At 39.3% G+C, this 26,422-nt stretch overlaps 1 protein-coding gene across 7 annotated transcripts in view; it reads left to right on the top strand.

The window, feature by feature from the left end:
• kiaa1549la (KIAA1549-like a) overlaps window positions 1–26,422 on the top strand; it is a 115,337-nt gene that overhangs the window by 17,105 nt on the left and 71,810 nt on the right. The window lies entirely within an intron of this gene.

Raw genomic sequence — 26,422 nt, 5'->3', positions numbered from 1 at the left:
GTTCATGTAAATTTGTAACTGCCCTCAGACCATGTGCATGTACAAATTATGAAAATGTAAACGCATAGTTGCCTAAAGACAGTTAATACTGTAATGTAAAGACCCTACAATAATACAGGGAAAATCCCAACAACCAAATGAGCCCATTTGAGGAAGCACTTGGTGACAGTGGGAACGAAAAACTCCCTTTTAACAGGAATAAACCTCTGGCAGAAACAGGCTCAGTGAGGAGCAGCCAAGAATGAAAATTTCCCTCCACTTTGTACTGCGTTTTTATCTGGAGATTAAAGATCAAATACATCCACTGCAGACTCCTGCAATACACCAGCAACAGACATTATCTTGCAAATATAGTATGAAATGATCTAAACTTGATAAAAAAGCCATTTCCCCTATCATAACACAAAATATAGGTTCCCTTTAAATCCATTTCTTTTGGCATATCAATGATATTTGGAATCTTCTTTGAATGAACACTTTTTTTTTTTTTAAACAACATTAAAAAGCAGCGTATATGATATTCAGCGTGGTGGGCTTAGCCCGAATGTACCTTAAGTTTCTTGTTACATAATCTCATATTTATAGGATTACATTTTTTTTTCTGTTTCCATAGCAATGTTTGAAATATTCTCTTTGGTCGTATGTGATGAGAATGCGAAGGTGCACATAAACCGTATCCTGAAGTTGACCTGAGCCTCTGGTCTGTTATCTCTTATGTAAATAGCTAAATTTAAGTGCCTTCAACACAGGGATCAAAACTGTTTGGACATTAGATAAAGGATTTAAAAAAAAAATACAAGACATTCCTCCGCATGCATCAAAAGCAACTTAATTTCAACAATTGGCTGCAATTAGGGGAATCAATTTCCACACGGCAGCTCCTTTTCTTCATTATGTGTGCCTGGTGAACCGAACTTAGATTGCTGTGTAAATGGAACAATTGCTTTCGATGGCAAAGGTAATTGTTCCCCCTGGGTAAATCAAAGTCAAACCGCATGGCTCTGACCCCAGCACACACACTCTGTTTACCAGCCTCAAGAAAAAAAATCTACATAAAATATTCATAACTGTGCATAATCAGACATGCTGTTCAAGACCTAGTTTAGGTGTTAGCAAGCTGTAAGGTCTCAACAACCTAGTTTAGATTCCGGGTTCGTGAGCAAGGAATATTTAAAAACCAGTGCTCCCGCTGGTTCGGATGGCTTTATGAAGATCAGAGGTTAGTTAGCAGCAGGCATTATGAAACCAGCACCTCGCTGTGAGCACTGAGATACTTGTGATTGAAGGAGAAACCAGTGCAGCACCATATCTTTGGTTTGTGTGTTTTGCACTTTAGGATTAAAGTAAAGTGCCGTCACTCAGACTAGTGCTCTAATCACTTTTTAGGGACTTCAGAAGTCTGTTCGGTCTTTTTAACTGGCAAACTGTTAGCGATGATGTTGAACTCTGCTCTGGGTGTCTGTGTAATATGGTTCAGACCGTTACATAACAAATGATGACTAATTGGCGCACAATTATTCTCTTTCTGCAGTTCCTTAAACGGCACAAGATTTTAATTTCATCAACGCCGTCATCGTCTCGTCATCGCTGGGTGGAAGCACTGACTGATAGGAGTTAGGTTAAAGATAATGATGAGGACACTTAATCAGATTAATGTCTTATTTCCACACCCGGTAATGAAATGGCACTCTTTGCTCACACCATATGTGTTTTATGCACTCACACGGATAATAGTGTGCCACCACAGGGGACACAATAAGGGCAAACGCACATCAGGTGCTCCAGGCCAATCGAAAGCACTCAGCTCACTCATTGGCTTGCTCAAAGTCACATGGTACATCTTGCAGCAGCTTTGGCTTGTTTTCATTTCTTTCTTTCTTTCTTTCTTTTTTTTTTTTTTAAACAGTAAAAAATCAATACAGCTTTACACACAAACACCCACACTGTGTACAGACTCACACACAGGCACACAATGTTCAAAAAGCATCAAAGTACCACAACAATCCACTATGATTACGTGTTTGTGTAAGTGCGCGCGTGAGTATGTACGAGTGTGCACTTGTGTGGCGACAGGAGTGCGTCATGTGTTCTGTTTTGAGTATACTTCAGCTAATAGGAATTTATAAGCGAATTAGAGCTCCCTCATTGAGTGTGTGCGTGTCACACTACAAAGAGGCCTGTCCTTTTTCTGACATTCCTCAGAGGAAATGGTTGTCTTTAACAATTTGACTTTTTGTGTTTAGTTGTCGAAGGCTTGACAGCTGTGTGAAAACACAACCTGATGAGATTTTTAGCCAGAAACTGGAACAAAAATGAAAGCAAAGTTGTGTAAAAGTGAGATGAGCTTACAGTAATATGTTGTTTGTAAGTTTTATGTGATGCACTGTTTTTGTGTCGTTCACACAGAAGCACACACTGCAGTGTGGATATTTGAGTATGTAATCTAAGTGGAGCCATGTTGTTATGATCTCTTACAATTCACTTCCAGCTTTTGTAGCGATTTATTGTCTTATTAATTAGGAAACATCTTCTGTAAACTGATACAAAATCTCAGTAATATCAATATAACATAATGTTATTATTATTGTGATATATGTAAAAGTGACACGATTTCGATATTCCATTTTAAATACCTCAGTTTTTCCAAATATATCCCAGAACAACATCCCGAGTTATGTACATGAATTTCCAATTAACACCACACCGTCACAAAACAAGTTTTCAGTCAAATTTCAAGTTCCATTGTTTGAGTCTCTGTATTTATCAGGCAAAATCAAACTCTCAGACTCTTTTATTGCTGTGTGGCTTTTATATTGTCGTTCTGATTCAATAAAAGTAGATTGTATATTTCCCTAGTGACAGTTCTCTGCTCCAAAAAACAGACGCTACCTAATCTATCAGTCTGTGGCTCTCCATTTTACCTTCACCAGGGTTTAAAATTGAAATCTAAAAATAAAAATAATTGCAGTGAGTGTGTGTGGGTGCAGAGCACTAAAAGCCTCTAAGAGGTATTTTGGGGTGGCCAATGACCCGAGTGTACTACTGGGACTCATGCCCTGCTGTTCTCCTGGATTCATCAGATACTGTCAGTCGTAGCTTGGAGATGTGCAGCTGCAATTTTTCAGTTCGACTTGAAGATTTTTAAAAAGCACAGCTGATGTACTTTGTGCAAAATTCATAAATACAGCCAATGATAACTTCACGAAAAGTGAGAGGCCATAAATAACAGTGACAGTTGAGCACTGTTGCTTGACGACATGAAGGTTGCAGGTTCAAACCTGCCTGGGGTGTTTCTGTGTAACGTTTGGATGTTCTGCCTGTGGCTGCATAAAGCAGAATCTATTTATATTTTTTGTTCAATAATAAATACCAGTGGAGTCTGCTTTTGTCTCATCTAGATCACTTCCCACTGCGGTTCAGTAGAAGCACTAGAGCTGGCACTTTGTGTGGGTGGAGATGATTTCCCACCAGTGACCATTCCTAGCACCAGATTTAAATCTAAGTAAAGTAGGCACTGCTTTGCTCTGTCAGCTGGGCAGGAATGGTTCCATAAAACCTCTCAAGTGCTGGCTGGTAAAAGCTTCATTAGTTAGAAGCTTCACATATAATAAACTGATAAATTATGCTTGTTGTCAAAAAGCAGCTTAATCCAGCGGTTATGGAGCATTCAATCGAGGCTGTTTCTTCCTTTAAGTCTAACATTTAGTTTTGTTTTAACTCAATTTTGATCTCCACAAACATTTGATAAAATTGTGACTTTTTTTAAACTCAACATTACACTCGCCCTCTTTTACCTTCAGAACCGCCTTAATTTTTCATGGCATTGATTCATCGAGGCGGTGGAAGCATTCGCCAGAGATTTTGGTCCATATTGACATGATGGCATCACGCAGTTGTTGTAGATTTTTCGACTGCTCGTCCATGATGCAAATTTTCTATTCCACCACATACCAAAGTTGCTGTATTGGATTGAGATCGGATGACTGTGGAGCTCGTCTGAGTGCCTACAATCTGAATGTTGCTGCAAAAAATTAAAAACACTTGTCTGCATCTAATTTTGGTGAATCTGTGCAAACTGTAGATCATCTTTTGTTAAAACCATATACATTAGATGGACATAGTCACAATGATAGTTTGGCATTTTAGCGCTTTCATTTTTTTTTTTTTAAAACTCAATATGAACATATATACACAACAAGGTACACTAGCTGCCATTAGCTAACGCTTGCACTATTGACTAGCTTAGTTAGCAAGATCTATGCCTAAAGTTGTGATATCAAGTGAGATTATGTTTTGAAATGGTCTACAGTTGCTTCTCTGACCCCACGGTATTTGTCCTGCTGCCTAAAAATACACCTTCAGAGGATCCACAGACGTCATGGGGCTGACCCATGATGCACTGGACTTCTCTTTTCTTCTTAGTTAATGCTTATTTTGGTGCTCTGCTTTTAAACCAGTTATTTTATTCTGGTGTCAAAAAATGTGCTCATTAAAAATTCTCCCCCGTGTTCTAAACCAAGTTACATTTCTAAGACCTTTTCACGCAGCTCTAGCCTTCTGCTTTAATTATGGCTGTTTACACTTTGGTTGTTAAGTTGCATTTTCTTTAATCCATTAAAAAAATCTAAATCATGGCCTGCTGAGATAAATTTGTCTGCAATGCCTTGTTGCCTGACAGATTTATTGTTACCCAGCAGTAGATTGGCTTCACATGCTTTACAGTTCTACTGCGAGATCGTTGGCTAGATCCAAATGTGCGCCTCATATCTGTCCTGGCATTTTATTGGCTCCCTGTTTGTTTTAAAAGGGACCATAAATTTTTGCACAGACTTTTGATTTATTAAAACTCCTTCCTTTTGAGTTGAGGTTGATTTAATCTCTTCAAAAAGCAAGAAAAATTTGTATCTTTAGTGTTTCTGCGACAAGGTGAAGACATCTATCCATCTTATACACACTCCCACTACACAAACGCGCACTCATATGCACGTTTCCACGGTGATCCGTCATCACAGACTTGCTGTCACGCCAGCGAGGCCTCAGCAGCAGCAGGTTGGCTGCGGGAAATGAAGCGAGAGATGGGATCTGAACTGGCGTCTGTGTGTGTGTGTGTGTGTGTGTGTGTGTGTGTGTGTGTGTGTGTGTGTGTGTAATTTGGGTATGTTCGGACTCTTCTATCTGCACCCCTGTCGGGACTCAGTGGACCTATTTTCCAAGTTTGTCTGCAGCGGTGTGTGTCACAGCTTGTTTGTGTGTCGTGCGGTGACATCAGGGTTTCTGTGCGCTTGTCTGTGGTTCAGCTTTGGGTGTGTTATTGTTTCTGTCACTGTTTGCGTAGCTCTGTGTGTGTTTGTGAAAGGGTAAATGGACTTAGGCAGATGATGTAATACTTTTTGTCCCCTTGTGTGTCACTTCACATAAGCTAATGGCTTTGGAGTTCAAAGAGTGTGTGTGTGTGTGTGTGTGTGTGTGTGTGTGTGTGTGTGTGTGTGTGTGTGTGTGTGTGTGTGTGTTTGTTTCTGTGGGGGAATTTCATTGGATGCATCTTGTCAAAGACAGGGAGGTGCTCAGCTTACTAAAACCATAATCCTTAATTGTTTAAAGTGCAGCACCGAAGCAAAGAATCGGTGTAGGACAATGTTTCTGGTTTATTCTTACACAACTGGACTCGGTGGGACACTGTATTGTAAAGATGGATTTTACCATGTTTGATCATTTCTGGTGCCAAAGTGTTTTTTCTGAAAATATCGAAAAAATAATTTCCGAATCCCTTTTAGCTTTTTTTTTCTTTCTGTGTCTCTAATACATACAGTGCAGTGCAGCATTCCCACATGTCAAATAGAAATATGAATTTATGGAGTGGTTTAGAGCACACTGGATAACAAAGAATCAATTGACCTCTGCTGCTCCCATTTTCTAAGGCAATATGAGCAACATTTCCTTGATGCCGCAGTACGGTATTGTAAAACACGAGAGCTTTTTAACTGTGAGAACATGAAATTTAAAATGAACCTGTCTCTTATGATGAAAAAATATTGGAATAATAACAGTGGGAAGCTTTGGCGGATCAGCCAGCCTTGTTTCTGTGCGTTTGTGCATGTGGTGGCGCGGATTCTGCGTTTATTCCCAGTGTGAGTAACGAGTATGGGTAACCTGACACAAGCAGGAGCTGATCTTCGGTGAGCAGCAGTATTCTTATCTCCATTGGCCGATGGCATGTTTTCCATCTTTTGGTTGTAAAATCCTGCAAAACAAACAAGAACCTATTTGCTCTTATGCTGCATGCATGAGTGATTTCAAACACCACCTCTTCCTTTTTCCACACCTTAACAACTAAAGAATTTATCTGATTTATCTTTCCCTGATGCATTTTTTCCTCTGACTTTAAGTCTAGTAGCTGGGAACCATGGCAACATCAAAATTATTGCAACCAAGGGCAGTGAACTTGCAAACTTTGTCTATGAAATGGTTGCTTTAAAATCACAACCCAGGTCTTCTACTACTTGCAATCGGTTGCAAAATGGGGAAAAAAATTAAATGAAACCACTGATTTTTCATGGTTGTAATAAAAGCATTCATACCAATGAATCAAAAATGCACTATTTTCTTAGTTATATTATTAAATTCTGTTTTATTTTTATGTTAATTCATTTCTTGTTTTTATTTTAAATAGTCTTGATAAAAAATTATGTAAAATTTTTTAAAATGTGACTTATTTGGTAGTAAACAGACATTTACGTCTTCTATGAATTATTCTATAACAAATTAACATTGCAGTAGGGACATATTTGGGGTCTTTTTATCTTGCTAAGGAAACGCAGACTGAAGGAGCCTGGGTTCCACCAGCAACCTTCTTGTTAGTAGTAAACCTGAATGACAGCGTCCCCATGATTCCCTGATTGACATGCAGTGAGATAACCAAGGTCTCATCTTTTAAGGGGGTTATAGCGTATTTGTATGCGTGGGATTGGCTTGTTCCATAGAAATTCTCTTAAAATCCACACCTGAAACTGAATATGGGTAAATAAGAAAATGATCTTGAATCCATTCTTTAATTGTGCTGAAAATATCAGGTGTACTCTGATATGGTGCTTATAAAGTCAAATGTGTTCCGCTTTTTAAAATTTGCCCTGGCCTTCTCGGGGCTTGTGTCCAGAATCACAGTGCTATAATCTCCCTGCTTCATGGTCAGAATCACATTTGAATAGGATGCAATGTTTTCTTTTGGTTCTTCAAAATCCGAATATGCTCAATGCAAGTGTGAAGGCCCCCACTGTGTCCAGGATTACCATAAACAAAGACGATCACACTGGTAGACAGTGATTTGTGGGCCTCTCTGCATGCCTGAGATGGTGGTAATGCCTGTCTCCAGAAACCAATGAATAGCAACAAGTAAAAGTTTGTGGGGGTTTTTGTCTGTAGATGTGAAAATGGAAAAATTCAGCTTTATAATGAAATATTGACCAAAAACAACTACAATAAATAAGCCTAGACCTTTAAGTGTCCAGAATAGGATGGATTTAGCTTTATGCCCACTCTCCACTGACTAAACATAAAGGTCGTAGTAATATATTTGGCAGTAGAAATGACTTCATACTACACAAGCTATCCACATATACCCAACCTGAGAATATTGAATGCTACTCAATCTTTACACAGAATAGGAACTTATTGTAATGCATGAAGAATTTGAGTGCAACATTCGGTCTGTTTTAAGCTCAGTTTTGATTTCCAACAACTGCTAAACACAATATGTCATCAAGCTCGCCACTAACTTTGCTCTGAGACATTAGCGTCGGCTGATTTGAAGCTTTAAGTCTGACATTATGATCGTCACTGTTTTGGTTTTCTTTAAAACTGGATGTGACCACATGTGAAGGGTAGCGCTGGGTAGTTTGCGGTATAATTTAATGATGTCGGTGGCTTAAATGTCTGTATGAACCTCTTTATGTGTTAAAAAACATTTCCACATTAAATGTCACAACACTGCACACTGGGTAATTCCATCAATGTCTGCAGAATGTTGGCAGACTTATGTTAACTGTGCATAAGGGGCTCAAAATGTGTGCGATGGAGTCCACATGCACTTGAGGATTTGACAGTGGGACTTAGCGGGAAGGTGCTTCAAAGTCTGCGGGTGTGGAGATTGGGACTGTGTCATATTCCATACACTATTTAGGTCAGCTTCAGCATAAAGGAGTCAGTGAAGGAAGAAAGTTGTAATTCAGTGTCCGTCTTGAATCAGCTGCTATTTCTTCAGTTGATCTTACCTCATCTTTTACGTCACGTTTTGTTTTATATACAGCTAAGCTAATTATATAGAGCACAAATAAATTACAATAATTTGTACAAATCCTGAAAGTTCCTTTCTCCTTTCTTCAGTAGCCTATTTAAGCAGTACGACAAAGCCGACAGCAAAGTCAGCTTTTGAAAGTGATTGAGCGCTTCACTGTGGTGACAATGATTCTGCTGTAGGAACAAATACCTGTAGAAATGTACAATGCTAAAAGCCTATTGATCTCTACTTTTGTCACCTGGTGAAAATAAGCTTTAGCCCTCTTGGTTGGGGTTGGCACACAGTCCCAGAGGGTCTCGCTTTGTTAAAAAAATCACAATCTCAAGCACCGTCACATGTAAATGAAATGCTCCAGAACAAGTCAGTGAGCTCAGATAACTTTAAGTGCAGGAAAAACTTTTCAGCTGCTGTATCAGACAGAGTAAATGCTCAGTTTTCTGCAGGTATTTAGTGAATTTTGCAGGCCGACTTGACTGAATCGTGCATGTTTAATGTCCTGCTGAGAACCAGCAGCTGTGGGAGTACCAAGAGGCCAGTTTGGCAAACAAGTCTTTTTTTTTTTTTCTTTTATAATTTATTTTATATAATTTATTCTTTCAACCCAATCTCGATTTTTTTGAATTCAGAATAACCAAATCTAACCAATCAGATCACTGCATTTAGCAAAGACTAGGCTTGTTGCTCAAAACGCACACCGGTACTGTGTGCACAGTGAGATGGAAATAGTGAAATAATCCTGTCTTACTTTAGGCACACAGATACTCTTCCGGCTCTCTGAAAGGATTTCTCTGCATTCTCAGATGTAGTCTGTTACGGACCATCTAGGGGTGACCCGACACCCGCAACAAGAGGGATGATCCACCCCCCGTTCGACCCCAAGCAGCACATCACACCATAAGTTAAAAATAGGAAGTGGTTTATGTACAGGAACGGAACAAAATGGAATTCACAGGAGATGCTCAGGCTTCAGGGCGGACCCACACCAAAATAACAAACAAAAGGAAACTAACTCAGAGGAGCGACTGCTCCAAAAGAAACATAACCAAACAACAATCACTTACCTCCCTGACTAACACAACATGAGAAAACTGTGACCAATTGAAAAGGCGATCCACCCCTACTTCCTCCTGGATTCACAAAACAACACAGGGCATGTTGCAGCCCCAGCTGGTTGGGGTAAAAACGAGGATGGATGGATTGCCGTCGTCAACCGTGCTGTCATATACTCCGCCTCCAGGTCATCATCCAATCCGAGCACACCATCTTCGGGATCCACCTCTCCTGTAGGCGCACCTGCACACTCAAATTTACATTTCAGAACCCCAGCCCATGACGGCAGCTGTAACAGGTCCAAACTCTGCCACTGACATCCTGAAATATGGACGAAAGCGGCCATAACGCAGTTTCAGCTCCTGGATCAAACATGGAAACTTTCACTGCTGTTGCCTTTTCGTGGGAACTGGATGGACCGAGAAGTTTCTTAATTGTCTTGTTTAGAAACATCAGGACCAGCTCGTCATTGCTTGCAGTCAACTTTTTTTCACAGAGCATCTGTTGATGGTTGAATTTGCTGCAAAATCGCAGTGTGTTTGGTTTGTAACAGCCTTTATGCTCAAACTAATGTAGCAAATAGTGAAAACTTGGGGTTTTATTACTGACAAAACCGAAAAGGGAGGTCTGTAAATGCACAGACAGCTAATTAAAAATAAGTGGCTCTAATCAGGCAGTGGGTAAGAGGAAAACTAACATTCAAAATAAAAATAAAAAGACCACAAATTACAGAAACATGAAGACAGAGACAGACAGTTCATTTCCCCTTAACCTCCTAGGACCTGGCATCCAAATACATGTGGACATCATAATTTGGGTTGTCTAGACCATACTGAATTGATATCCACTTATGAGGAGATTATACTGCCAATTTTCTATCGAAATTTAAAATGAATGTCCTCGTGTGTGTGGATATCAGGCCCTTGTAGAGCAAAATCAGGTGAAAAGATAAGTCTTTGGTTTTACATTCATCAGGTCCCAATCAGCCCAAATAGCAAAGAGAAGATAAAAATGCATGCCATGAAAGAGTTTGGGTCTTAGGAGGTTAATGATAAGATAAATGCAACATCTGCAGTGGAGCATGCTATAATAAACCAGAACTTAAACCCAGAATGAGAAAAACAAACAAAAAAACTCTCAAATATTTTGCTTTTCTGTCTCATCTGTGACATGCTGTCAGTCTATCTTGGGGAAGTATTTCAGGTGGTCATCAGACATGATGGTTACAGCATAGCAGCTGAAAAAAACAAAGCAAAAACTGGGGCCAGATGGGTCCTTGTCACACACAGCTACAGCGTTAGCTTTAGCTGTTGGTGCTGCCAACTGTTTAGGAATGTATGCAGAATCTGTTTCTGCATACAACCTCATCTCCTCTCTCTGCTGGAGACTGATGTTACTTTGAAATACGCTCAAGCCAACCTTCCTGACTTTCATGTTTTCATGGTAGTTCTCATTAGCATGTTGATGTGCTTCGTGATCTTTGTCACGTGCATTTTTATTCCTGTAGTCTGAAAGATTTTAATGTAATCCAAATACCGAAAAAAAGTATTTTCGAGTTATCACACTGATTGAAGCCTGCTTTAAGCTTGTCGGTGCCATGGTTGTCTATGAGCACAGTTGGTTTGTGTTGTGAACAGGAAGGAAGAAAGAGTGATGTTTTATGTATGTGTCTGGCTATATTGGTGTATGAATAGTGCCTCTACTTTTGCCACTGAAAATTTTAGTGCTTGTGAGTGCTTGACTCTTCCTGTGTGTCTCAGAATAACATGTCTCCTGGTGTGTGTGTGTGTGTGTGTACACTTGAGTTAAAGCCTGTGTGTGCACATGCACAATGCAGCAGCCCAGGATGTCTCCCAAGTTCTGATTATGCCAGACTGACTGACCTACTGAGAGCCCCAGAGCTAATCACATGACTGCGTAAGCCAGTCACAAGGGACTCTGTGACAGAGCAGCACAGATGAGGCGCCATGCTGCCTTCCAAGTGCGGTTGTTTCTTAATTATTGCATGAGTGCATACTTATTGCCTTCCTCACCCAACCTCTCCCTGACTCTAAAGATGTATGAGACTGAGCGCTTGTGTTTACAGACATTTAGGTTGCTTACAGCTACTTTGGTTCTTAGTTTAGTTTAGTGGTGCGCATCATTTCTCATGATCGAGCAGATGTGTTAATACACAACATAATACAAGCTGAAGGGTAAAAAAATGTGCTCTAATGTTTTACTGATGGCGATATATCTTACATCCCTCTAGGCTGACATAATTGAATAAAGTTTGTTCTTTCTCACAGTGATGCAATTAGTTCCTTAAAATTCAATGTGTCGCTGAGAATGAAAAACTGCGGGCCATCAGACTCTAACATTGCTGTGCGTGCGCTTAAGTGTTGCAGTGAAGTGATGTCACCCGAGCAGACAGCAAAATCAATTTCCAGAGAATGAGTTTTACAGTGAGACTTCAAAATGAACTTTAAGAAATGACAAGCTGAATTTTTCACACATACACTTGCTCAGTTTGGTGAAACAACTAGTTTGGCTTTAGGTCAGATATTTTAATATAGAAAATATATTTTTAATGTAAAAAAATAAGTGCTTTGGGCTTAAACTGTAAGAAATAAATATGGAAATTTACAGTAAAAGTTTGTTTAGCTTGTTGTGCTGACTGGCCCATAGTTTTAAGTGAAAAATTGTTGTTAATTTGTTGTTTATTCATGATTTATTCATTTGTTTTATTTATTTGATATTCATTTTAATTTTTTTTAACCCACTGTAAAAATCATACATTTGAATAGTCGATGTAAGTGAAAAAAAAACAGGAATGTTCTGTCATTTAATGGCTTATGTACATCTCTTTAACTTGTGTCGTATGAATGGCTGTGAAGGAACTGTGGAACTTACAAAAAAACAGTTAAAAGTCTAAAATGTGTGCCTTGCTTCACAATCCAATCCTCTCCAGATTGCTGGGTCTTTATCGGGTCAATTCTGGCCCCATTTTTCTTGTAAAACAAAGGGGGCCTAGCAAAAAATGTTTGGGAACCACTGCTTTAGATCACAGATTGCATGGGTATAGCTGCGATGGTTGTGGACACTTGTTTTTCAGATCTTGTCTTTAATATTTTGGTCACTGCTTTGTTGTTGTTGTTTTTTTTCACACCAGCATAGATGAGATTGTGGAGTGCTACATTATCAGCTAAGGTGAGCAGGATCAGTGAGCAGGCTGTATAGGTGCAACTCACAGACACGTAATAATGGTGGTTAGCACTATTGTCTCACAGCAAGAAGGTCCTGAGTTCAGTTCCAGCATCAGGCTGTGGTCTTTCTGTGTGGAGTTTGCATGTTCTCCCCCTGTTTGTATGGACTCACTCCAGGTACTCTGGCTTCCTCCCACAGTCCGAAGACATGCAGTTAGTGGGGATAGGTTAATTGGAAACTCTAAATTGTCCATAAGAATGTGAGTGCGACTGGTTGCCTGCCTAAGACTGGCAACCTGTCCAGGGTGTACCCTGCCTCTCACCCTAAGACTTAGGGTTAGGTTCCAGCCCCCTCGCAACCCTGAAAAGTATAAGCGTCAGAGAATGGATGGAATCTCGATGAAATTTGCTACATAAGCTTTAGAAATTCTTTTTATAAAACTAAAATTCGGACAAATTACTACGTGTAGTAGCTGATCTGAAAGCCAAGGGTGACATTACATCTGTATTACGTGTACATTGTTGACATTACGTGTCAATGTTCATCAAAAAGTAATGAGCCTGTAATTTTTAGAATATTGTAAAAAAGAACAATAAATGTGTGTTTATTTTTAATTAATTTTGCCATCTCACTGTACACAATGCTGTAGTTAAAGGAAAGGAATAATGTGATTAATGTCTGTGTTTTCATACATGAGTAAAAGCAAACAAGTACTGAAGGCCTGGTAAAACCCCCTTGTGCATTTTTGCTGGTAATACTAAGAATAATTGGTATAATTATAATAATATCTTTACTGTGGATACAGATAAAAACACTTAAATACATGTCTGTGTATAGCAAGACTATAAAAATGTCTTCTAAGAAGTGATTTAAAGAAACTTACTGATCCTTAGAGTTGTATCTCTCCAGGCAAGTTGTTCCAAAGTCAAGCCTTACAAAAAGCATCGTTAGCTTTTAGTTTGGACTTTGGCATAGCCAGAAGGGACTCACCCGAGCATCTGAGGCGGGCTAATAAAGGGTCAAAACTTCTGCTTGTAGTCTGGGGATCGACACATGCTGTGCAAAAGTGAGAATCTGAGCTGTGAAATCTGAACTATTTGAGCTGAGAAAGACATTTTTCATTTATGCCAGAGAGGAGGTAGCTGCGATAGCCGAGCCTCGGGAAAATAAATGTGTGGATGTCTTTCTTCAGGTATGAGTGTGAATTTATTATTAAACGCAAGTTAAAAATAAAAGTACCAGTTTCTTTGAGATTGAGGCTCCTTCTGTGAACAATCCATTCATTCTAACAGGCTAATAACAATTCCCATGGAGGGAAGCAGTAGGTGTAGGTAGCAGCCAGACAGCCTAAATATTGCAAGACAATGCCAAATTCCTGATGAGAAGCAAAGCAACACAGAGGCAGTCTGCCAGGCAGCTACAATATGAATCAAGCAATTAGATTTCCCAACTGAGTGCCCTGGATTATTTTGCTTCCTGTTAGTCACCTGGCATCTTCTAACGATCTACAAAGCAACGTTAAGAATACTTTTCTGCCAAGTTTCTGACATTTCTTGAATACCGTGCAGTAATGACTCGCCATGAGCTGTTTTACACTTGTATTTACACTGACCAACAACAGCATGTCGTTACCTTAAGTAAAACTGCAAAACTGCACTTTGACTTTCTTCCTGCATTCCTTCTGACACCTCTTTCACTTTTGACCTTTTTTGGCTCTTGTCATCCTGATGCTTACATCCTTTTTGTAACGTGTTTGATAAAAACACTTACTGTGTAGCAAAATCAGGACATCTAGTCACCCTTTCTTGCAACGTTATCTTTAATGACTTTTGGTAGTCGGAAAAGAGTGAAGTGCCCACTCCGGGTCAGGGACAAGTTCCTGCCCCAAATGGAGTATCTTGGGATCTTCTTCGCGAGTGACAGGAGGGAACGGGAGATTGACAGACGGCTGCAGTGATGGAGACACTGTACCGGTCCGTTGTGGTGAGACAGGGTGAGAAGTTCAGCCATCTTGGAGGGGCTCAGAGTAGAGCCGCTGCTCCTCCACATCCAAAGGAGCCAGTTCAGGTGGTTCGGGCATCTGACAAGGATTCCTCCTGGGCGCCTCCAGGAAGAGTTGTTCCGGGCATGTCCCACCGGGAGGAGGTCCCGGGACAGACCCAGAACATGCTGGAGAGAGGACTTTTAGTAGTTTTTGAGGATGTGACGAGGTGATTGATTCTCACTTTAGGGTGTCAAATGTTGTTGATTTGCATATGGTACAAATTCCACAGGACACCTTGTTCGAGCACACGGGAATGTCTACATGAAAGAGATCCTGCGTGCATGTATGCACCAGCATATAGAGAGCCCCCCAAATATCTTTAAACCTGCGCTAATTTTCCAAGGCTAAGACTACATCAAAACTGTGATATTGCATAATGTGATAAATGCAATCAATGGTTATGGGTGACTGTGCTATGGATTATGTGTTGCTATGATTTTAGCACATTTGAGTTTGTGTAACATTTTAACTGTATCTCCAAAGCACTTTGAACCTTTGAACCCAGAAATCCAATTTGATACGAGTTGATGTGGTGTAGTCCGTCTGTTGTGTGTTGTTGTATTGTTGATCCTCTTCACCGCAGAAGAACAATTTGTCCAATCAAATATGTGCTAAACCCCACAGTGAAACGGAACTTAAAGCGCCTTTATCTTCAGTAATGCAGCATATTTCCACATGAAATCCTTTAGATATGATTGGATCAGTCAAAAGCGGGCACGGATTACCAAATATGCCAAGAGAATATGGAAATAGAGGCCAATGCAGGGATAGAAAGATGCAGTGACCTCCACATTCTCCCCATTCAGCTGTGCTCTGAAACCAGAAGCGTGTCCATGCAACAGGATTTGCAACTTCATATTAGTAATGATGGTGGTTCAGTTCTTACTAGAAAACATTGCAGAGGTAATTTAAGCTGCAGACCCAGCAGGCGCCAGACCAGGTTATGAGCAAAAAATCAAAGTGTGCAAAACTAATCAGTTCTGCAAAATAGCTTTAAATTTGGTCCTCAGTGAATCACCTTGTTGTTGAATTGTGCTATACAAATAAACTTGCCTTGCCTTGCCTTGCCTTCAGTGTGCAGAAAGTAAGACAGTATGTGTTTTTAAGAGGACAAAAAATATAGATTCCTATTTGTTTTTTTCCCCCTGCTACAAACATTTTTCTTTATTTCGAGGTTTCTGCTGAACAAATATGACTGATATTGTCTGACACACCTCAAAATTATTAAAGCAGCACATTAACTTAGCAAAATACACAGTTGTAAAACCAGTCGAGTCTTCCTGTGTTTTATGGGGCTGAGGCTATCTCCAGCCTTTCTTCCTTTATATAGCATTTTTCCAGGCTTATCCTTTTTAATATTTTTTTTATTTTATCTACATTTTTTTTTGTAAAAACACTGTGTGAAAATATAGCATAATTCAGTTTTTCTATTTCTTAGTGTAGTACATACAGGCTGAGGCGGCAAGAGCACCTATATTCTTTTCTGTAAAGTACCCGACCCTCAAAAAAACAATAAAGAAACCGATAAATGACAACATCAAAACACCAAAAAATATATATCTTTGTAAACCATTCTTTAAAACACACACACACACACACACACACACACACACACACACACACACACACACACACACACACACACTAAATTTGTCAGCATCCTACCACAATTTACACATTAATCTCCTTTAAACACCCTCTTTTTTTCTTTTAGTCACATTGCAGATCTCTTTCAAATCATATTTGATGTCCAGAAGTACAAAATCATCCATCCAGCTCTGGCTTTAAATATCACTTGGCAGAGATATACCAATGCTACTGCATATTTCACGTCAGTAATGTCTAATAATATCAAGTTTGTAATGGCTTCCTATATGGTGGGTTAGGTATTTTAATATAGGCCACACAGCAGGGAGACAAGCCCACAGGCCTCTCACATCAAACACCAGCCAAACCGCTGGAGGTCTAAATTTAATCCACATGTCATCCGATTAGTCTGATTTTCAATCAGAACTAATAAATAGTAAATAACTTCAAACAAAGCAGCCATATTATTTTCTCTGTTGAGGGGTCTGTTCATGCAGCCAACTAGTGCATGTAATTCCCCAGTGATCATAATTGTATTATAGATAATTCAAGGTTCTTTTTATCTGTAAACTGTTGGCACAGTACGATAAGCCCTCATATGCATTTTCATCCTGCCAACAAAAATAATGTCTAATGTTGCCTCTTACGCCAAGCCGTGAAACTGCAGGGCACCACTGTGACACGCAGGTGGGACTCGATTTCATTTCTGTAAAACATTGTGGGTGACTGATCACATAGTGTAACTCAGACTAGAAGCTAGAGGCTGTCTGTCAAGCAAAAAAAAAGAATGCCGAACATCACAAACATGCTCGCTTTTGCCTTCATTTATCAGCAGATATTTGCGGTGCATGAATTCCTTATCAGTGTAATTTTCTGTGTTTACGAAACAAGAGTTCATTTTGTGCTCTGTTCACTTGTGAAGTTGTTGCGTTAAATATGTTATTGTGTTTGTTGTGATAACATCATACTTCCTTATCGCTCATTCTTATTGTTACAGCCGCCGTTCAAGGTGATACACAACAGACGTCTCAGACGTCACAAATAACCAGAACGCTCTGTGTCTTTCTTTATCCGTTCTAATGGTTACCCCGGTGACAGCATCCCTGTGGTTGCTGTGGAGACCCAGCAGCAGAGGAAGCCCAAGCTTGTTGTCAAGCTGAACGAGGCTGTTGATTTACTGTTACCTCAAATAGGTTTGGGCTCCTGCTTTGCTTCTTTTCATCTAACGACTGACTTTGGTATCACTTTGTTGCGCTGTTTTGAAGTGCAAGGTTGACGTCTTGTAGCAAAAGGAAGTCTAGTAAGTTTCTTTTAATGCGTGAATGTATAAGATGGAATCTCTGCAGATTAACATAAAAAAATTTTCTTCCATGTTGTTTTCTCTTTGTCTTTGATTTAGAGGATATCAGGTTATCAAAGCCATGTTAGGCTGAATGTGTTCTCATACAGAAACTGAACACGGACGATTCAAAAATCGTTCTGAAAGCAGAGGTGACAAAAGTTATTCCTTCGTTTTTCTTTCATTTTACCTCTCAGTTCAAACCATCTGACACAGAGAAACTTGACAGGGTAATTCTTTTGTATTGACCGGTCTGAACTGACCCAAACACCCAAAATGTTTGACTTTAACAGCTGTGAGGAAATGACATTTCAGCTTGACATTTTGTGACTTTCTGTGCTCTTTCATCATAAGACCACACACACACACACACACACACACACACACACACACACACACACACACACACACACACACACACAGCAAATATAAGTATATATATATATAAACAATTATGGAAGTAGGCCTAATAATGATAATGATTATTGTAACTCCTTGTACTATGGTCTTCCCTCTTCTCTTCTTCTTAGACTGCAAACAGTCCAAAATGCAGCAGCCCGCCTTTTAACTGGTGCCAGGAAATTTTGCCATATTACCCCTGTCCTAGCTAGCCTGCATTGGCTGCCCATAAAGTACCGTATTCAATTTAAAATATTACTTCTTACTTTCAAAACTATTAATAAATTAGCGCCAAGTTATCTTAGTGAACTTCTCAAACCACATACTCCTGCTAGAACACTCAGATCTGCCACTCAACTACTTCTGACCCAACCCAGATCTCGACTGAAGTCTCGGGGTGACCGTGCGTTTGCTCTGGCTGCCCCGGTACTGTGGAACACCCTTCCTCTCGACCTCCGCGCATCTGATTCCATTGCACTGTTCAAATCACGATTAAAAACCCACTTATTCAATCTTGCCTTTCCCTCTAGTTAATATTTCTTTTATGATTTTATATCATGCACTTTTATGCTCATTTAAATTCTTGTTTGCTCTGTACCTGTTGCTTTCCTATGTATTAGTGACAGTTATCTGCTTGCATATTTAGTACTTGCTTTGGTCCTATTTCTATTATCCTCCTCCTATACTCTATTTTACTTGTTAAGCACCTTGGCATACCCTTGGTTTTTAAGTGTGCTTTATAAAGTTTATTATAATAATAATAATAATAATAATAATAATAAGATGATTATTTGGAAAAAAACCCCAACAACAAATACTGGAGCCCCGTCTATTTGCATGTACTGATTTCCACTTTGGCTCCAAACTTTATGTTGTTGTTTTTCTACTTTTTCACATATTAATATGCCCCAATAACCAAGCACCTCTCCGACTGTCAGTGTCTGTAGCTACAATCCAAGTGATCACACTTTCTTGGCTTTTGAAGTGGAATATTGGCCAGTTCCAGTCTGGCCCCTAAACCCTGTCCCTACTCATTTTCAGTCCGTTTGATGTTCACATGGAGGGTTCACAACATTAAGTGATGTTCCAGAGCAGATAGCCTTGAGTGGAAGTGGGCTATAAAGCTTTCATACCCTGATTCTGCTCTGCTGCTGGCTAACTAACCAAACTTGGGCCCCGTATTTACAGATATATTGCATTTATAAACACAATTATGTTTGCACGTAGTCTTTTTGCATGCCACTTCAGAAGTCATGTTATTTTTATTCGTATAACAGCAAAGAGCAAGAAAGAAAAAATGAAGTGAGACCAAACAAACATCTGAATGAAACTGAAATAGGCTGGATCTCCTAATTTAAACTAGCTGTAAGTGAGACTGCATGGAGCTGAACACAGGGGGGTGTAGGAATTAGAGCGTGTAGTTCCAATCCATATGTAATATACGTTATATAAGGTTTGCATTTTCATTTAGAGTTTACTGGTGGAGAGGATGCCGAGGACATAAAATAATCGTAATCATGAGTAATGCTACAAAAAATAAAAAGCAATAGAAAAACAAGTGGAATTATTGTTCAGGCTTTGAGCATCTCTCTGAGATTTTATTCCTCGTGTTGCTGATTGACAGCTCTTGGCCCTCATTTGGAAATGAAGTGCAATCTTACTGGGAAAAGATTAATGAATGCTGGCACAAGGACTGTAAAATATGTCTGGAGTGCTGCGGGATTAAATGAGCCGGTGCTTGTGTTTTTCGATAGTTTCGATAGTGCTATTTTTCACTTTCTGTGTGAAGTTTATTAGTGTAGGATATTTCAGCAGTGATCAAACATCAATTTAAACTTAATCTCATATTCTCCAATGGCAGGCTTGCAGCCTTGGCGAGTCCAAAGCAGCTAGCTCATGGCGTTACACAAGTTGCAAGCAGAAAGCAAGTGATAAGTTGAGGAAAACAAGAATTGTATTATATGTAGAGGGTTTCAGCATATTTACTGCTTACAGCTTTTCATAAAAACATAGAGATATTTATGTTATAGCCCATACTACTGTTTGGGCAAGGATAGTAGGCAGCACTAATAATGTATGAATTTAGAATATTTATGAAACAAATATAAAAGGGAAAAATGTCTAAGCTACAGGCACAGTTTCCTCTTATTTGTCTTGTGTGCACAAATCTCCTGATTTTTAGAATTGATCACATGGACATGGATGCCACTACTACAGTGCAACTATATATGTGTAGCAAGTCCATTCCCCCATGAAAATAGAACTGAATAAATGTAACCCATTCAGATATTGACAACAGCTGAAATAGCAGCCGTTGCATTAATACTCACTGATAAGCTGCATTGTGTGTGTGTGTGTGTGTGTGTGTGTGTGTGTGTGTGTGTGTGTGTGTGTGGATATGCGTGTCCTCTTCTAACTGTTTAGTGATGCAACTTTCAGAAACCAAAAAGCTTCACCATTAGCCACAATTTTTTATTGTGTGCATTAAATCCATCACTGTACTGTGTGTGCATGTAACTGCTGTTTCAGTTCAGCCAGAAATAGACAACCAGAGTTGGAAAGAGCAGTGAGGCAGTGGCAACAGATCCGATGCTAACTGGAGCTGACGTGATGCTGGGTTGCAAAGTAGGTTGCAGATGTGCAGAAAATTGTCTGCGAACTTGGATGCCTTAAATGGTTCCTTGCATAGGATCGCCACATCAAATCAAATGTTTAATGATCAGCTGTATTCTGGAGGTTTCCACAATTTGGTTTGGCTTAAAGGTGTAAATGAGGAAAAAAACACAAACAGTACATATTTACATTAATTTAACTATAAATCCTGAGAAAAGTAGGCCTACTTCCCTGTTATCACACTCTTTAGTCGGTGTGATATTGTGCTGCACTCAGCTCACACAATGGGTAGTTGTTGTTGTCAGGCAGTTTTCTTACACTTTGGCAGCTCTTAGCAGTATTACTGAGAACACGGCACACTTTCCAAATGCTGCTTTCTCCCCTTCAGAGAATAATAAACTTCTCAGAACTGCTGCTGCATTACTTTTGTTTTGCACATACACATTATGAGAGACAGATTGTTTTAAACGCTCAAGAACCTAAATAATTGCATTATATCACATGAGCATTTTTTGCATCCTTGTGGAAATTTTGGGCTGTTTCTCACACAAACAGATGGAGTGTCTGGGTTGCTTCAGTGCTGTCAGATCCTGTCAAAGCAACAGTCCTGGTCATACTAATATGCTGGCAGACATCACTAAAGAATTAAACTAAAGACAGCAACTCAAATATTAACATAAAAGCCACCTTTTGAGTACGATTTGATTAGTACGCCTCTTTTTATTATCACTGACTGATTTAATTTTTTCTAAATATCTATTTTTTTTTCCAACAATCTATCCAAACTGCTTTCTGTTCTTGCCTCCACACAGACAGATGGATGTCCTGAATAGTCCCAGGAAATGGTTACATGTCCATCCTGTTGGACGGCCTCACTGTGTTGGATAGAATTTATTGGCTTGAGACTACCATTACGCCCACTGAGTCTCGTACCACATCGAGTACATGAGTGCTTTGTGGTTAGAGTGGGAGTCCTGGTAGCAAGTCAAACACTTTATTTTTTAAAAGGAAAAACAATAGCATTGAGAAAAAAAATTTCCATGATCCTCACAGTCTCGCTTTACACAGAGACCTTGGACCTCATTCACAGCACTGTGTAGAGACAAATATGTAGATAGGTGCTTAAACCATGCAAATGCTTTAAACACCAGTCCACAAAAAAATTCAATTTTGTCCCATGAAGTTGTTCTTACTCTGCACAGAAATGTGCAACTCCCAACGGTTTGTGTATGTGCAAATGATCAAAATGTAAACACACATGCATTGTACAAATAGTAATTCATATAGTGCCAAACGAGGAAAAAAAAGTTGCCTCAAGGCACTTTTTACTGTAAGGTAAAGATCCTAGAGTGTTCAACAATCAAATAACCCCCTATGAACAAGCACATTGTGACGGTGAGAAGGAAGAATTTCCTTTTAGCAGGAAGAAACCTCCAGCAGAATGAAGGACCGCAGAAGGCAGTCCAGAATAAATCTGTTTCATTATCCTAAACAAAACTTTAAGAACAACATGCACACTCGTTTTGTTTGCAAATGACAAACACTTTTGCACACATATTAGTGAATTTGGCCCCTTAGCATGTTGGTTGTGAGTGTGACCTCTATTTGTCTTACATTTTAGAAATTACCTTAACTGAAAAATCACCACCAACTGGTGAGCTTTGAAGCTTTAGACAACAAATGAATGTAAAAATACCCCTGCCAATGATCTGGATTAAATTCAGCTGAATCAGTTGTACATACACATGCTCTGAGGGCAGTTGCAAATTTGTTTTGCGTATTCAGCATATACCTGTAATTCTCTGGCAAACTGTCCAGTGTGTACCCTGCCTCTTACCCTTTGACAGCTGGGATAAGTGGATAAGCTGTTAACAAAATAAATAGACCATATTATTCAGTCCAAGCTTGATTTCCAGCGAACGAGCTAAAATAATGTACCCTACAGTAACTACCCAGTCTGGAACAACAGTAAAGACGGATGATTTTCATTAAATGCATTTATATGATAGAGTTCACTAAACACTTAAAGTAAAAATTCAGGTCATTTAAATGCTGTTTTTGCTCTGTGTTAGCTAGATATGTAAATGCACAACTGTACATGCTGGGAATACCAAATTAAAATAAAATAGACTAAACAAAAAAAGAAGAAGCTATAACCGCAAGGGTAAAGGTCATGACAACCAATTCTTAAAATTTTGCAATAAAAATGGTAACATGTTAACATTTAGCCTTTCACCACTGCTAATTTAAGAGATAAAGATGCAATTTGCAAGCTAGTTTTTAATTACATTAAATACATTAGTATTAGCTCAGGTAGACCAACTAAAATATACACTAGATCACCAGTGATTCATTCCTTGGAAACTTTGATAATTACAACAAAGTTTCAAGTAAATATTTTAATTTGTGAAAGTGAAATGGAAAATTGTCCCTCACAGCAGTGCTCAGTGTGCCTCACTTTGAGATAAGACTTGTAACCATCCTGAGCAGCTTTTGTGCAATCGTTGTTGATAAATGAATTTAATGTCTTTATAGAACACCAGGCTGAACGTGACATGATGACATCTTTTGCTGAAGGTCCCGGCATTGTGAGCGCATCCACTGATTGCATTGTGTATGTGAAAAACGCTCTGCCTGTTACTAACAATGCTATTTTATTTGGCCTAATGAGTTGAAACTGCAGTGTCTTCATTAGTGCACATAATGTGACACTCTTCTGTACTGCAGGGTGGTACTGCAGATGTACTATGTAGTTTAGTCACATAGACAAATCTTGCCTGCAGCTCTGAGGTGGAGATCAAGACATTTAGATTTTTTTTAATCCAGCATGTGTGATAATTACCTGAATGAAAACCAGCCACCAGTTGGCTGGTTGGCAGACTGAGCTGCCACACTCCCCCTCCTCAGTTTTTCTCTCCATGTTGACGACCAATTGGCTCAGTTCTGTTCTCACACTTCCTAACCACCTGTCCTGCTCAGTCAGAGCGGCAGCATGGATCAACTTTTGTTGGCCGGAAGCTTTGAGCATGGAATACAGGAGTGAGGAAGGCAAAGCCCTGACCAAAGAGATTATACCCGGATATTATCACAGGCACCTGAAAATAGCAAGCCGAAGTGGTCAGAAAGCTTGCAGTGACCTGGCAAGGTTTTACAGGTTTGTGTTGGCATCTGCAGAGATGCAGTGGGACATCAGCAGAAACAATGCCAGCTGGAAACTCGCTATCGTCAATACATAGTACGACCTAAACGGCCTGCTTTGTGCATCGTTTTCATGTGATGATTCTCATAATCTGCTAAAAGCCGAATGTTCTCACATGGACATGCTCAGTGTGTCTTTTCCAAATAGAGAAAGCATATCATGTCTGGACAGATCTACATTTATCCATCTTTAATCCATATTTTCTGTTCCGCCATCCACCTACCATCTATCCATCCATCCTGTCCATATTTGTTCTCAGTAGAGGTTCTTCTATCCTAGTGTTTTGTCAGAGGTCTGATGGTAGAGTCGCATATGTTGCTCTCAGCCTGAGCAGGTGGCCAACTGTTGGCGGAGAAAACACTCAAATCACTGCTAACAGTTATGCATATGGTAAAGGCCTTCCATCCTCGACACCGTCCATCATTCATTCATTCCATGACCATTCATTCATCCATTCAAATAAACAGATTCCTGTTAGATACTTAAAGAAACAAAAAGTTGACTATGGAAAGAAAACACTCCTCAATAAGTATTGTGTACTTGTGTTTGTACAAATTATAGTAAATTAATATGCTCTGTACCACTTTTACTTTTAAACATTATCAAGAACTATGTGCCAAATGTCAACTTTTAGGGTAGATTTACTAATCACATTCCTCTCAAGGTTATTATAGTTAACTAAAACGAAACTAATAGCTAAAGCTAGATGTAAAAAAAACAAACAAAAAAAACATTTTAGTTAAAATACAAATTTAAAGGAACTCAAACGATTTTTTAAACCTATAAAACAGATTAAAATAGAATAAAAATCAGAGCAGAAATATCCGTTGTTTAAGTATCAGCGTGTCTTTTATCCTGTCTTCCTTCTCTCAGCCCAACCGGTCGCAGCAGATGGCCACGCCCCTCCCTGAGCCTGGTTCTGCTGGAGGTTTCTTCCTGTTAAAAGGGAGTTTTTCCTTCCCACTATCGCCAAAGTGCTTGCTCATAGGGGGTCATATGATTGTTGGATTTTTCTCTGTATCTATTATTGTAGGATCTACTGTATAATATAAAGCCCCTTGAGACGACTGTTGTCGTGATTTGGTGCTGAATAAATAAAACTGAATTGAATTGTTAGTTTGTATCGAAATTGTATCAAAACTTGCCTGATGAGTTTTTGATGGACATGTTCATTCAGACTTTGGAGGTCTACAAGACTGAGACACCACTGCTTTTAATAATTTCCTTTTTTATTGTAATACCTGTACGGATTTTTCAAATTCTCCCATTTACTGAAAACAATAAAGCTACCACAAAAGACTAAGCTAAAATGAAATATTAAAAATAAATAAATAAATAAACTGAAACAAGAAAGGACATTAGAAACTAAACTTAATTAAAAGCAAAGATTGCTATTGGAGCTTAGCTTGCTATAACATAAAGCAGCTGCAATATAAATTGCAGTAGCTTAACTTCCACTTTAAATGATATTTATAGTATGACATCCTTTAATGAGGAACAGATTGGTGGTAGTTAATAGTGCAGTGGTTGAAAGGCTTTCTAGCAGGTGTCCAGAGGATATACAGCAGCTAAGCTCAGAGCTAGTTCTATAAAGCTTCTCTTGCTCAGAATCACTGTCTTTTAATTAACCAATCCTCCTTAGAGACATGGGGAGCATGGGAAGTGTGCGTCACACATGCACACTTAACACACAGGCTAAAATGAGTGTGTGCTGAAAAAAAATCTATCCAGATTTACTTCTCTTATAATCTTTTGGCTGGAAACCAAAAAAAAAAAAAAAGAAAAAAACCCTCCAAAAACATGCAGCATCTACCTGGATTGAGGCCAAAACCAAACCTTTTGACTTCACAACAAATGAGCAAATGCAGTAAACCGTACCACCCACTGAGACGTCCAGCAAGCCAATCAGACGGTCAGTCTTGTATTTCTTCCTTGTTCATTTCCACTAAGGCAAGGTGCCTTTGAGCCTGAATGTATTAGGCAGGATGATCACCTTTCTCTGCCAAACCTTCAGGCTTTGTTGAGAAGATGAAGACAGTTTACAGAATGGAGATAAAGGCCGGAGCTAAATGCTTTGACTGAATGTTATCTTTGTTGCTCCATTTCCACGTATCATCTGATGTTTACCAAATGAAAAATGACGCCACAAAACTGTGATTACTTAAAAATAAGCCACACCAAACTTTGCCTGGAAAACAGATCATTCTCATCATTTGACTTGTGAGCTGAGCGCTTGTGTATGTTCTAGGAATAATAACGCCACGCGTAGCACAGCTAACCTAACAGATCAGATTAGTATCTGTGAAATCACAGCTGATTAGGATTTGCGTGTGTGTGTGCGTGTGTGTGTCCTAATGCACTCTGGAACATCTAAATTAATTCCCTATGCTTTATCCTCTAAAAACATAAGTGACCTACTTTAGACATTATTACTATTTTCCACAGTTGCAGTTTTAATCCCTTTGGATAAATGTGTGAGAGACAGAGGGGTAAAAAAGAGAAGGTGTGTGTGTGTGTGTGTGTGTGTGTGTGTGTGTGTGTGTGTGTGTGTGTTTTGCAGAGAGTGAGGGAGGAACTTTTATTTTTTCCCCAGTGATGAGCAAAACAGTTAAAATCTCCTGGCATCTGGAAAGTTGTGATGGCATTATGAGGACTAATGATCTGAGGATTCCAGCTGTGTGTGCTCACAAATGTGTGTTTGTGCATGGACGG

The sequence above is a fragment of the Aulonocara stuartgranti genome, assembly GCF_965226115.1.
Source record: "Aulonocara stuartgranti genome assembly, chromosome: 7".
Taxonomy (NCBI): Eukaryota; Metazoa; Chordata; class Actinopteri; order Cichliformes; family Cichlidae; genus Aulonocara; species Aulonocara stuartgranti.
Note: the sequence above shows the minus strand (reverse complement) of the source record. Positions and strands in the feature narration are given on the sequence as shown.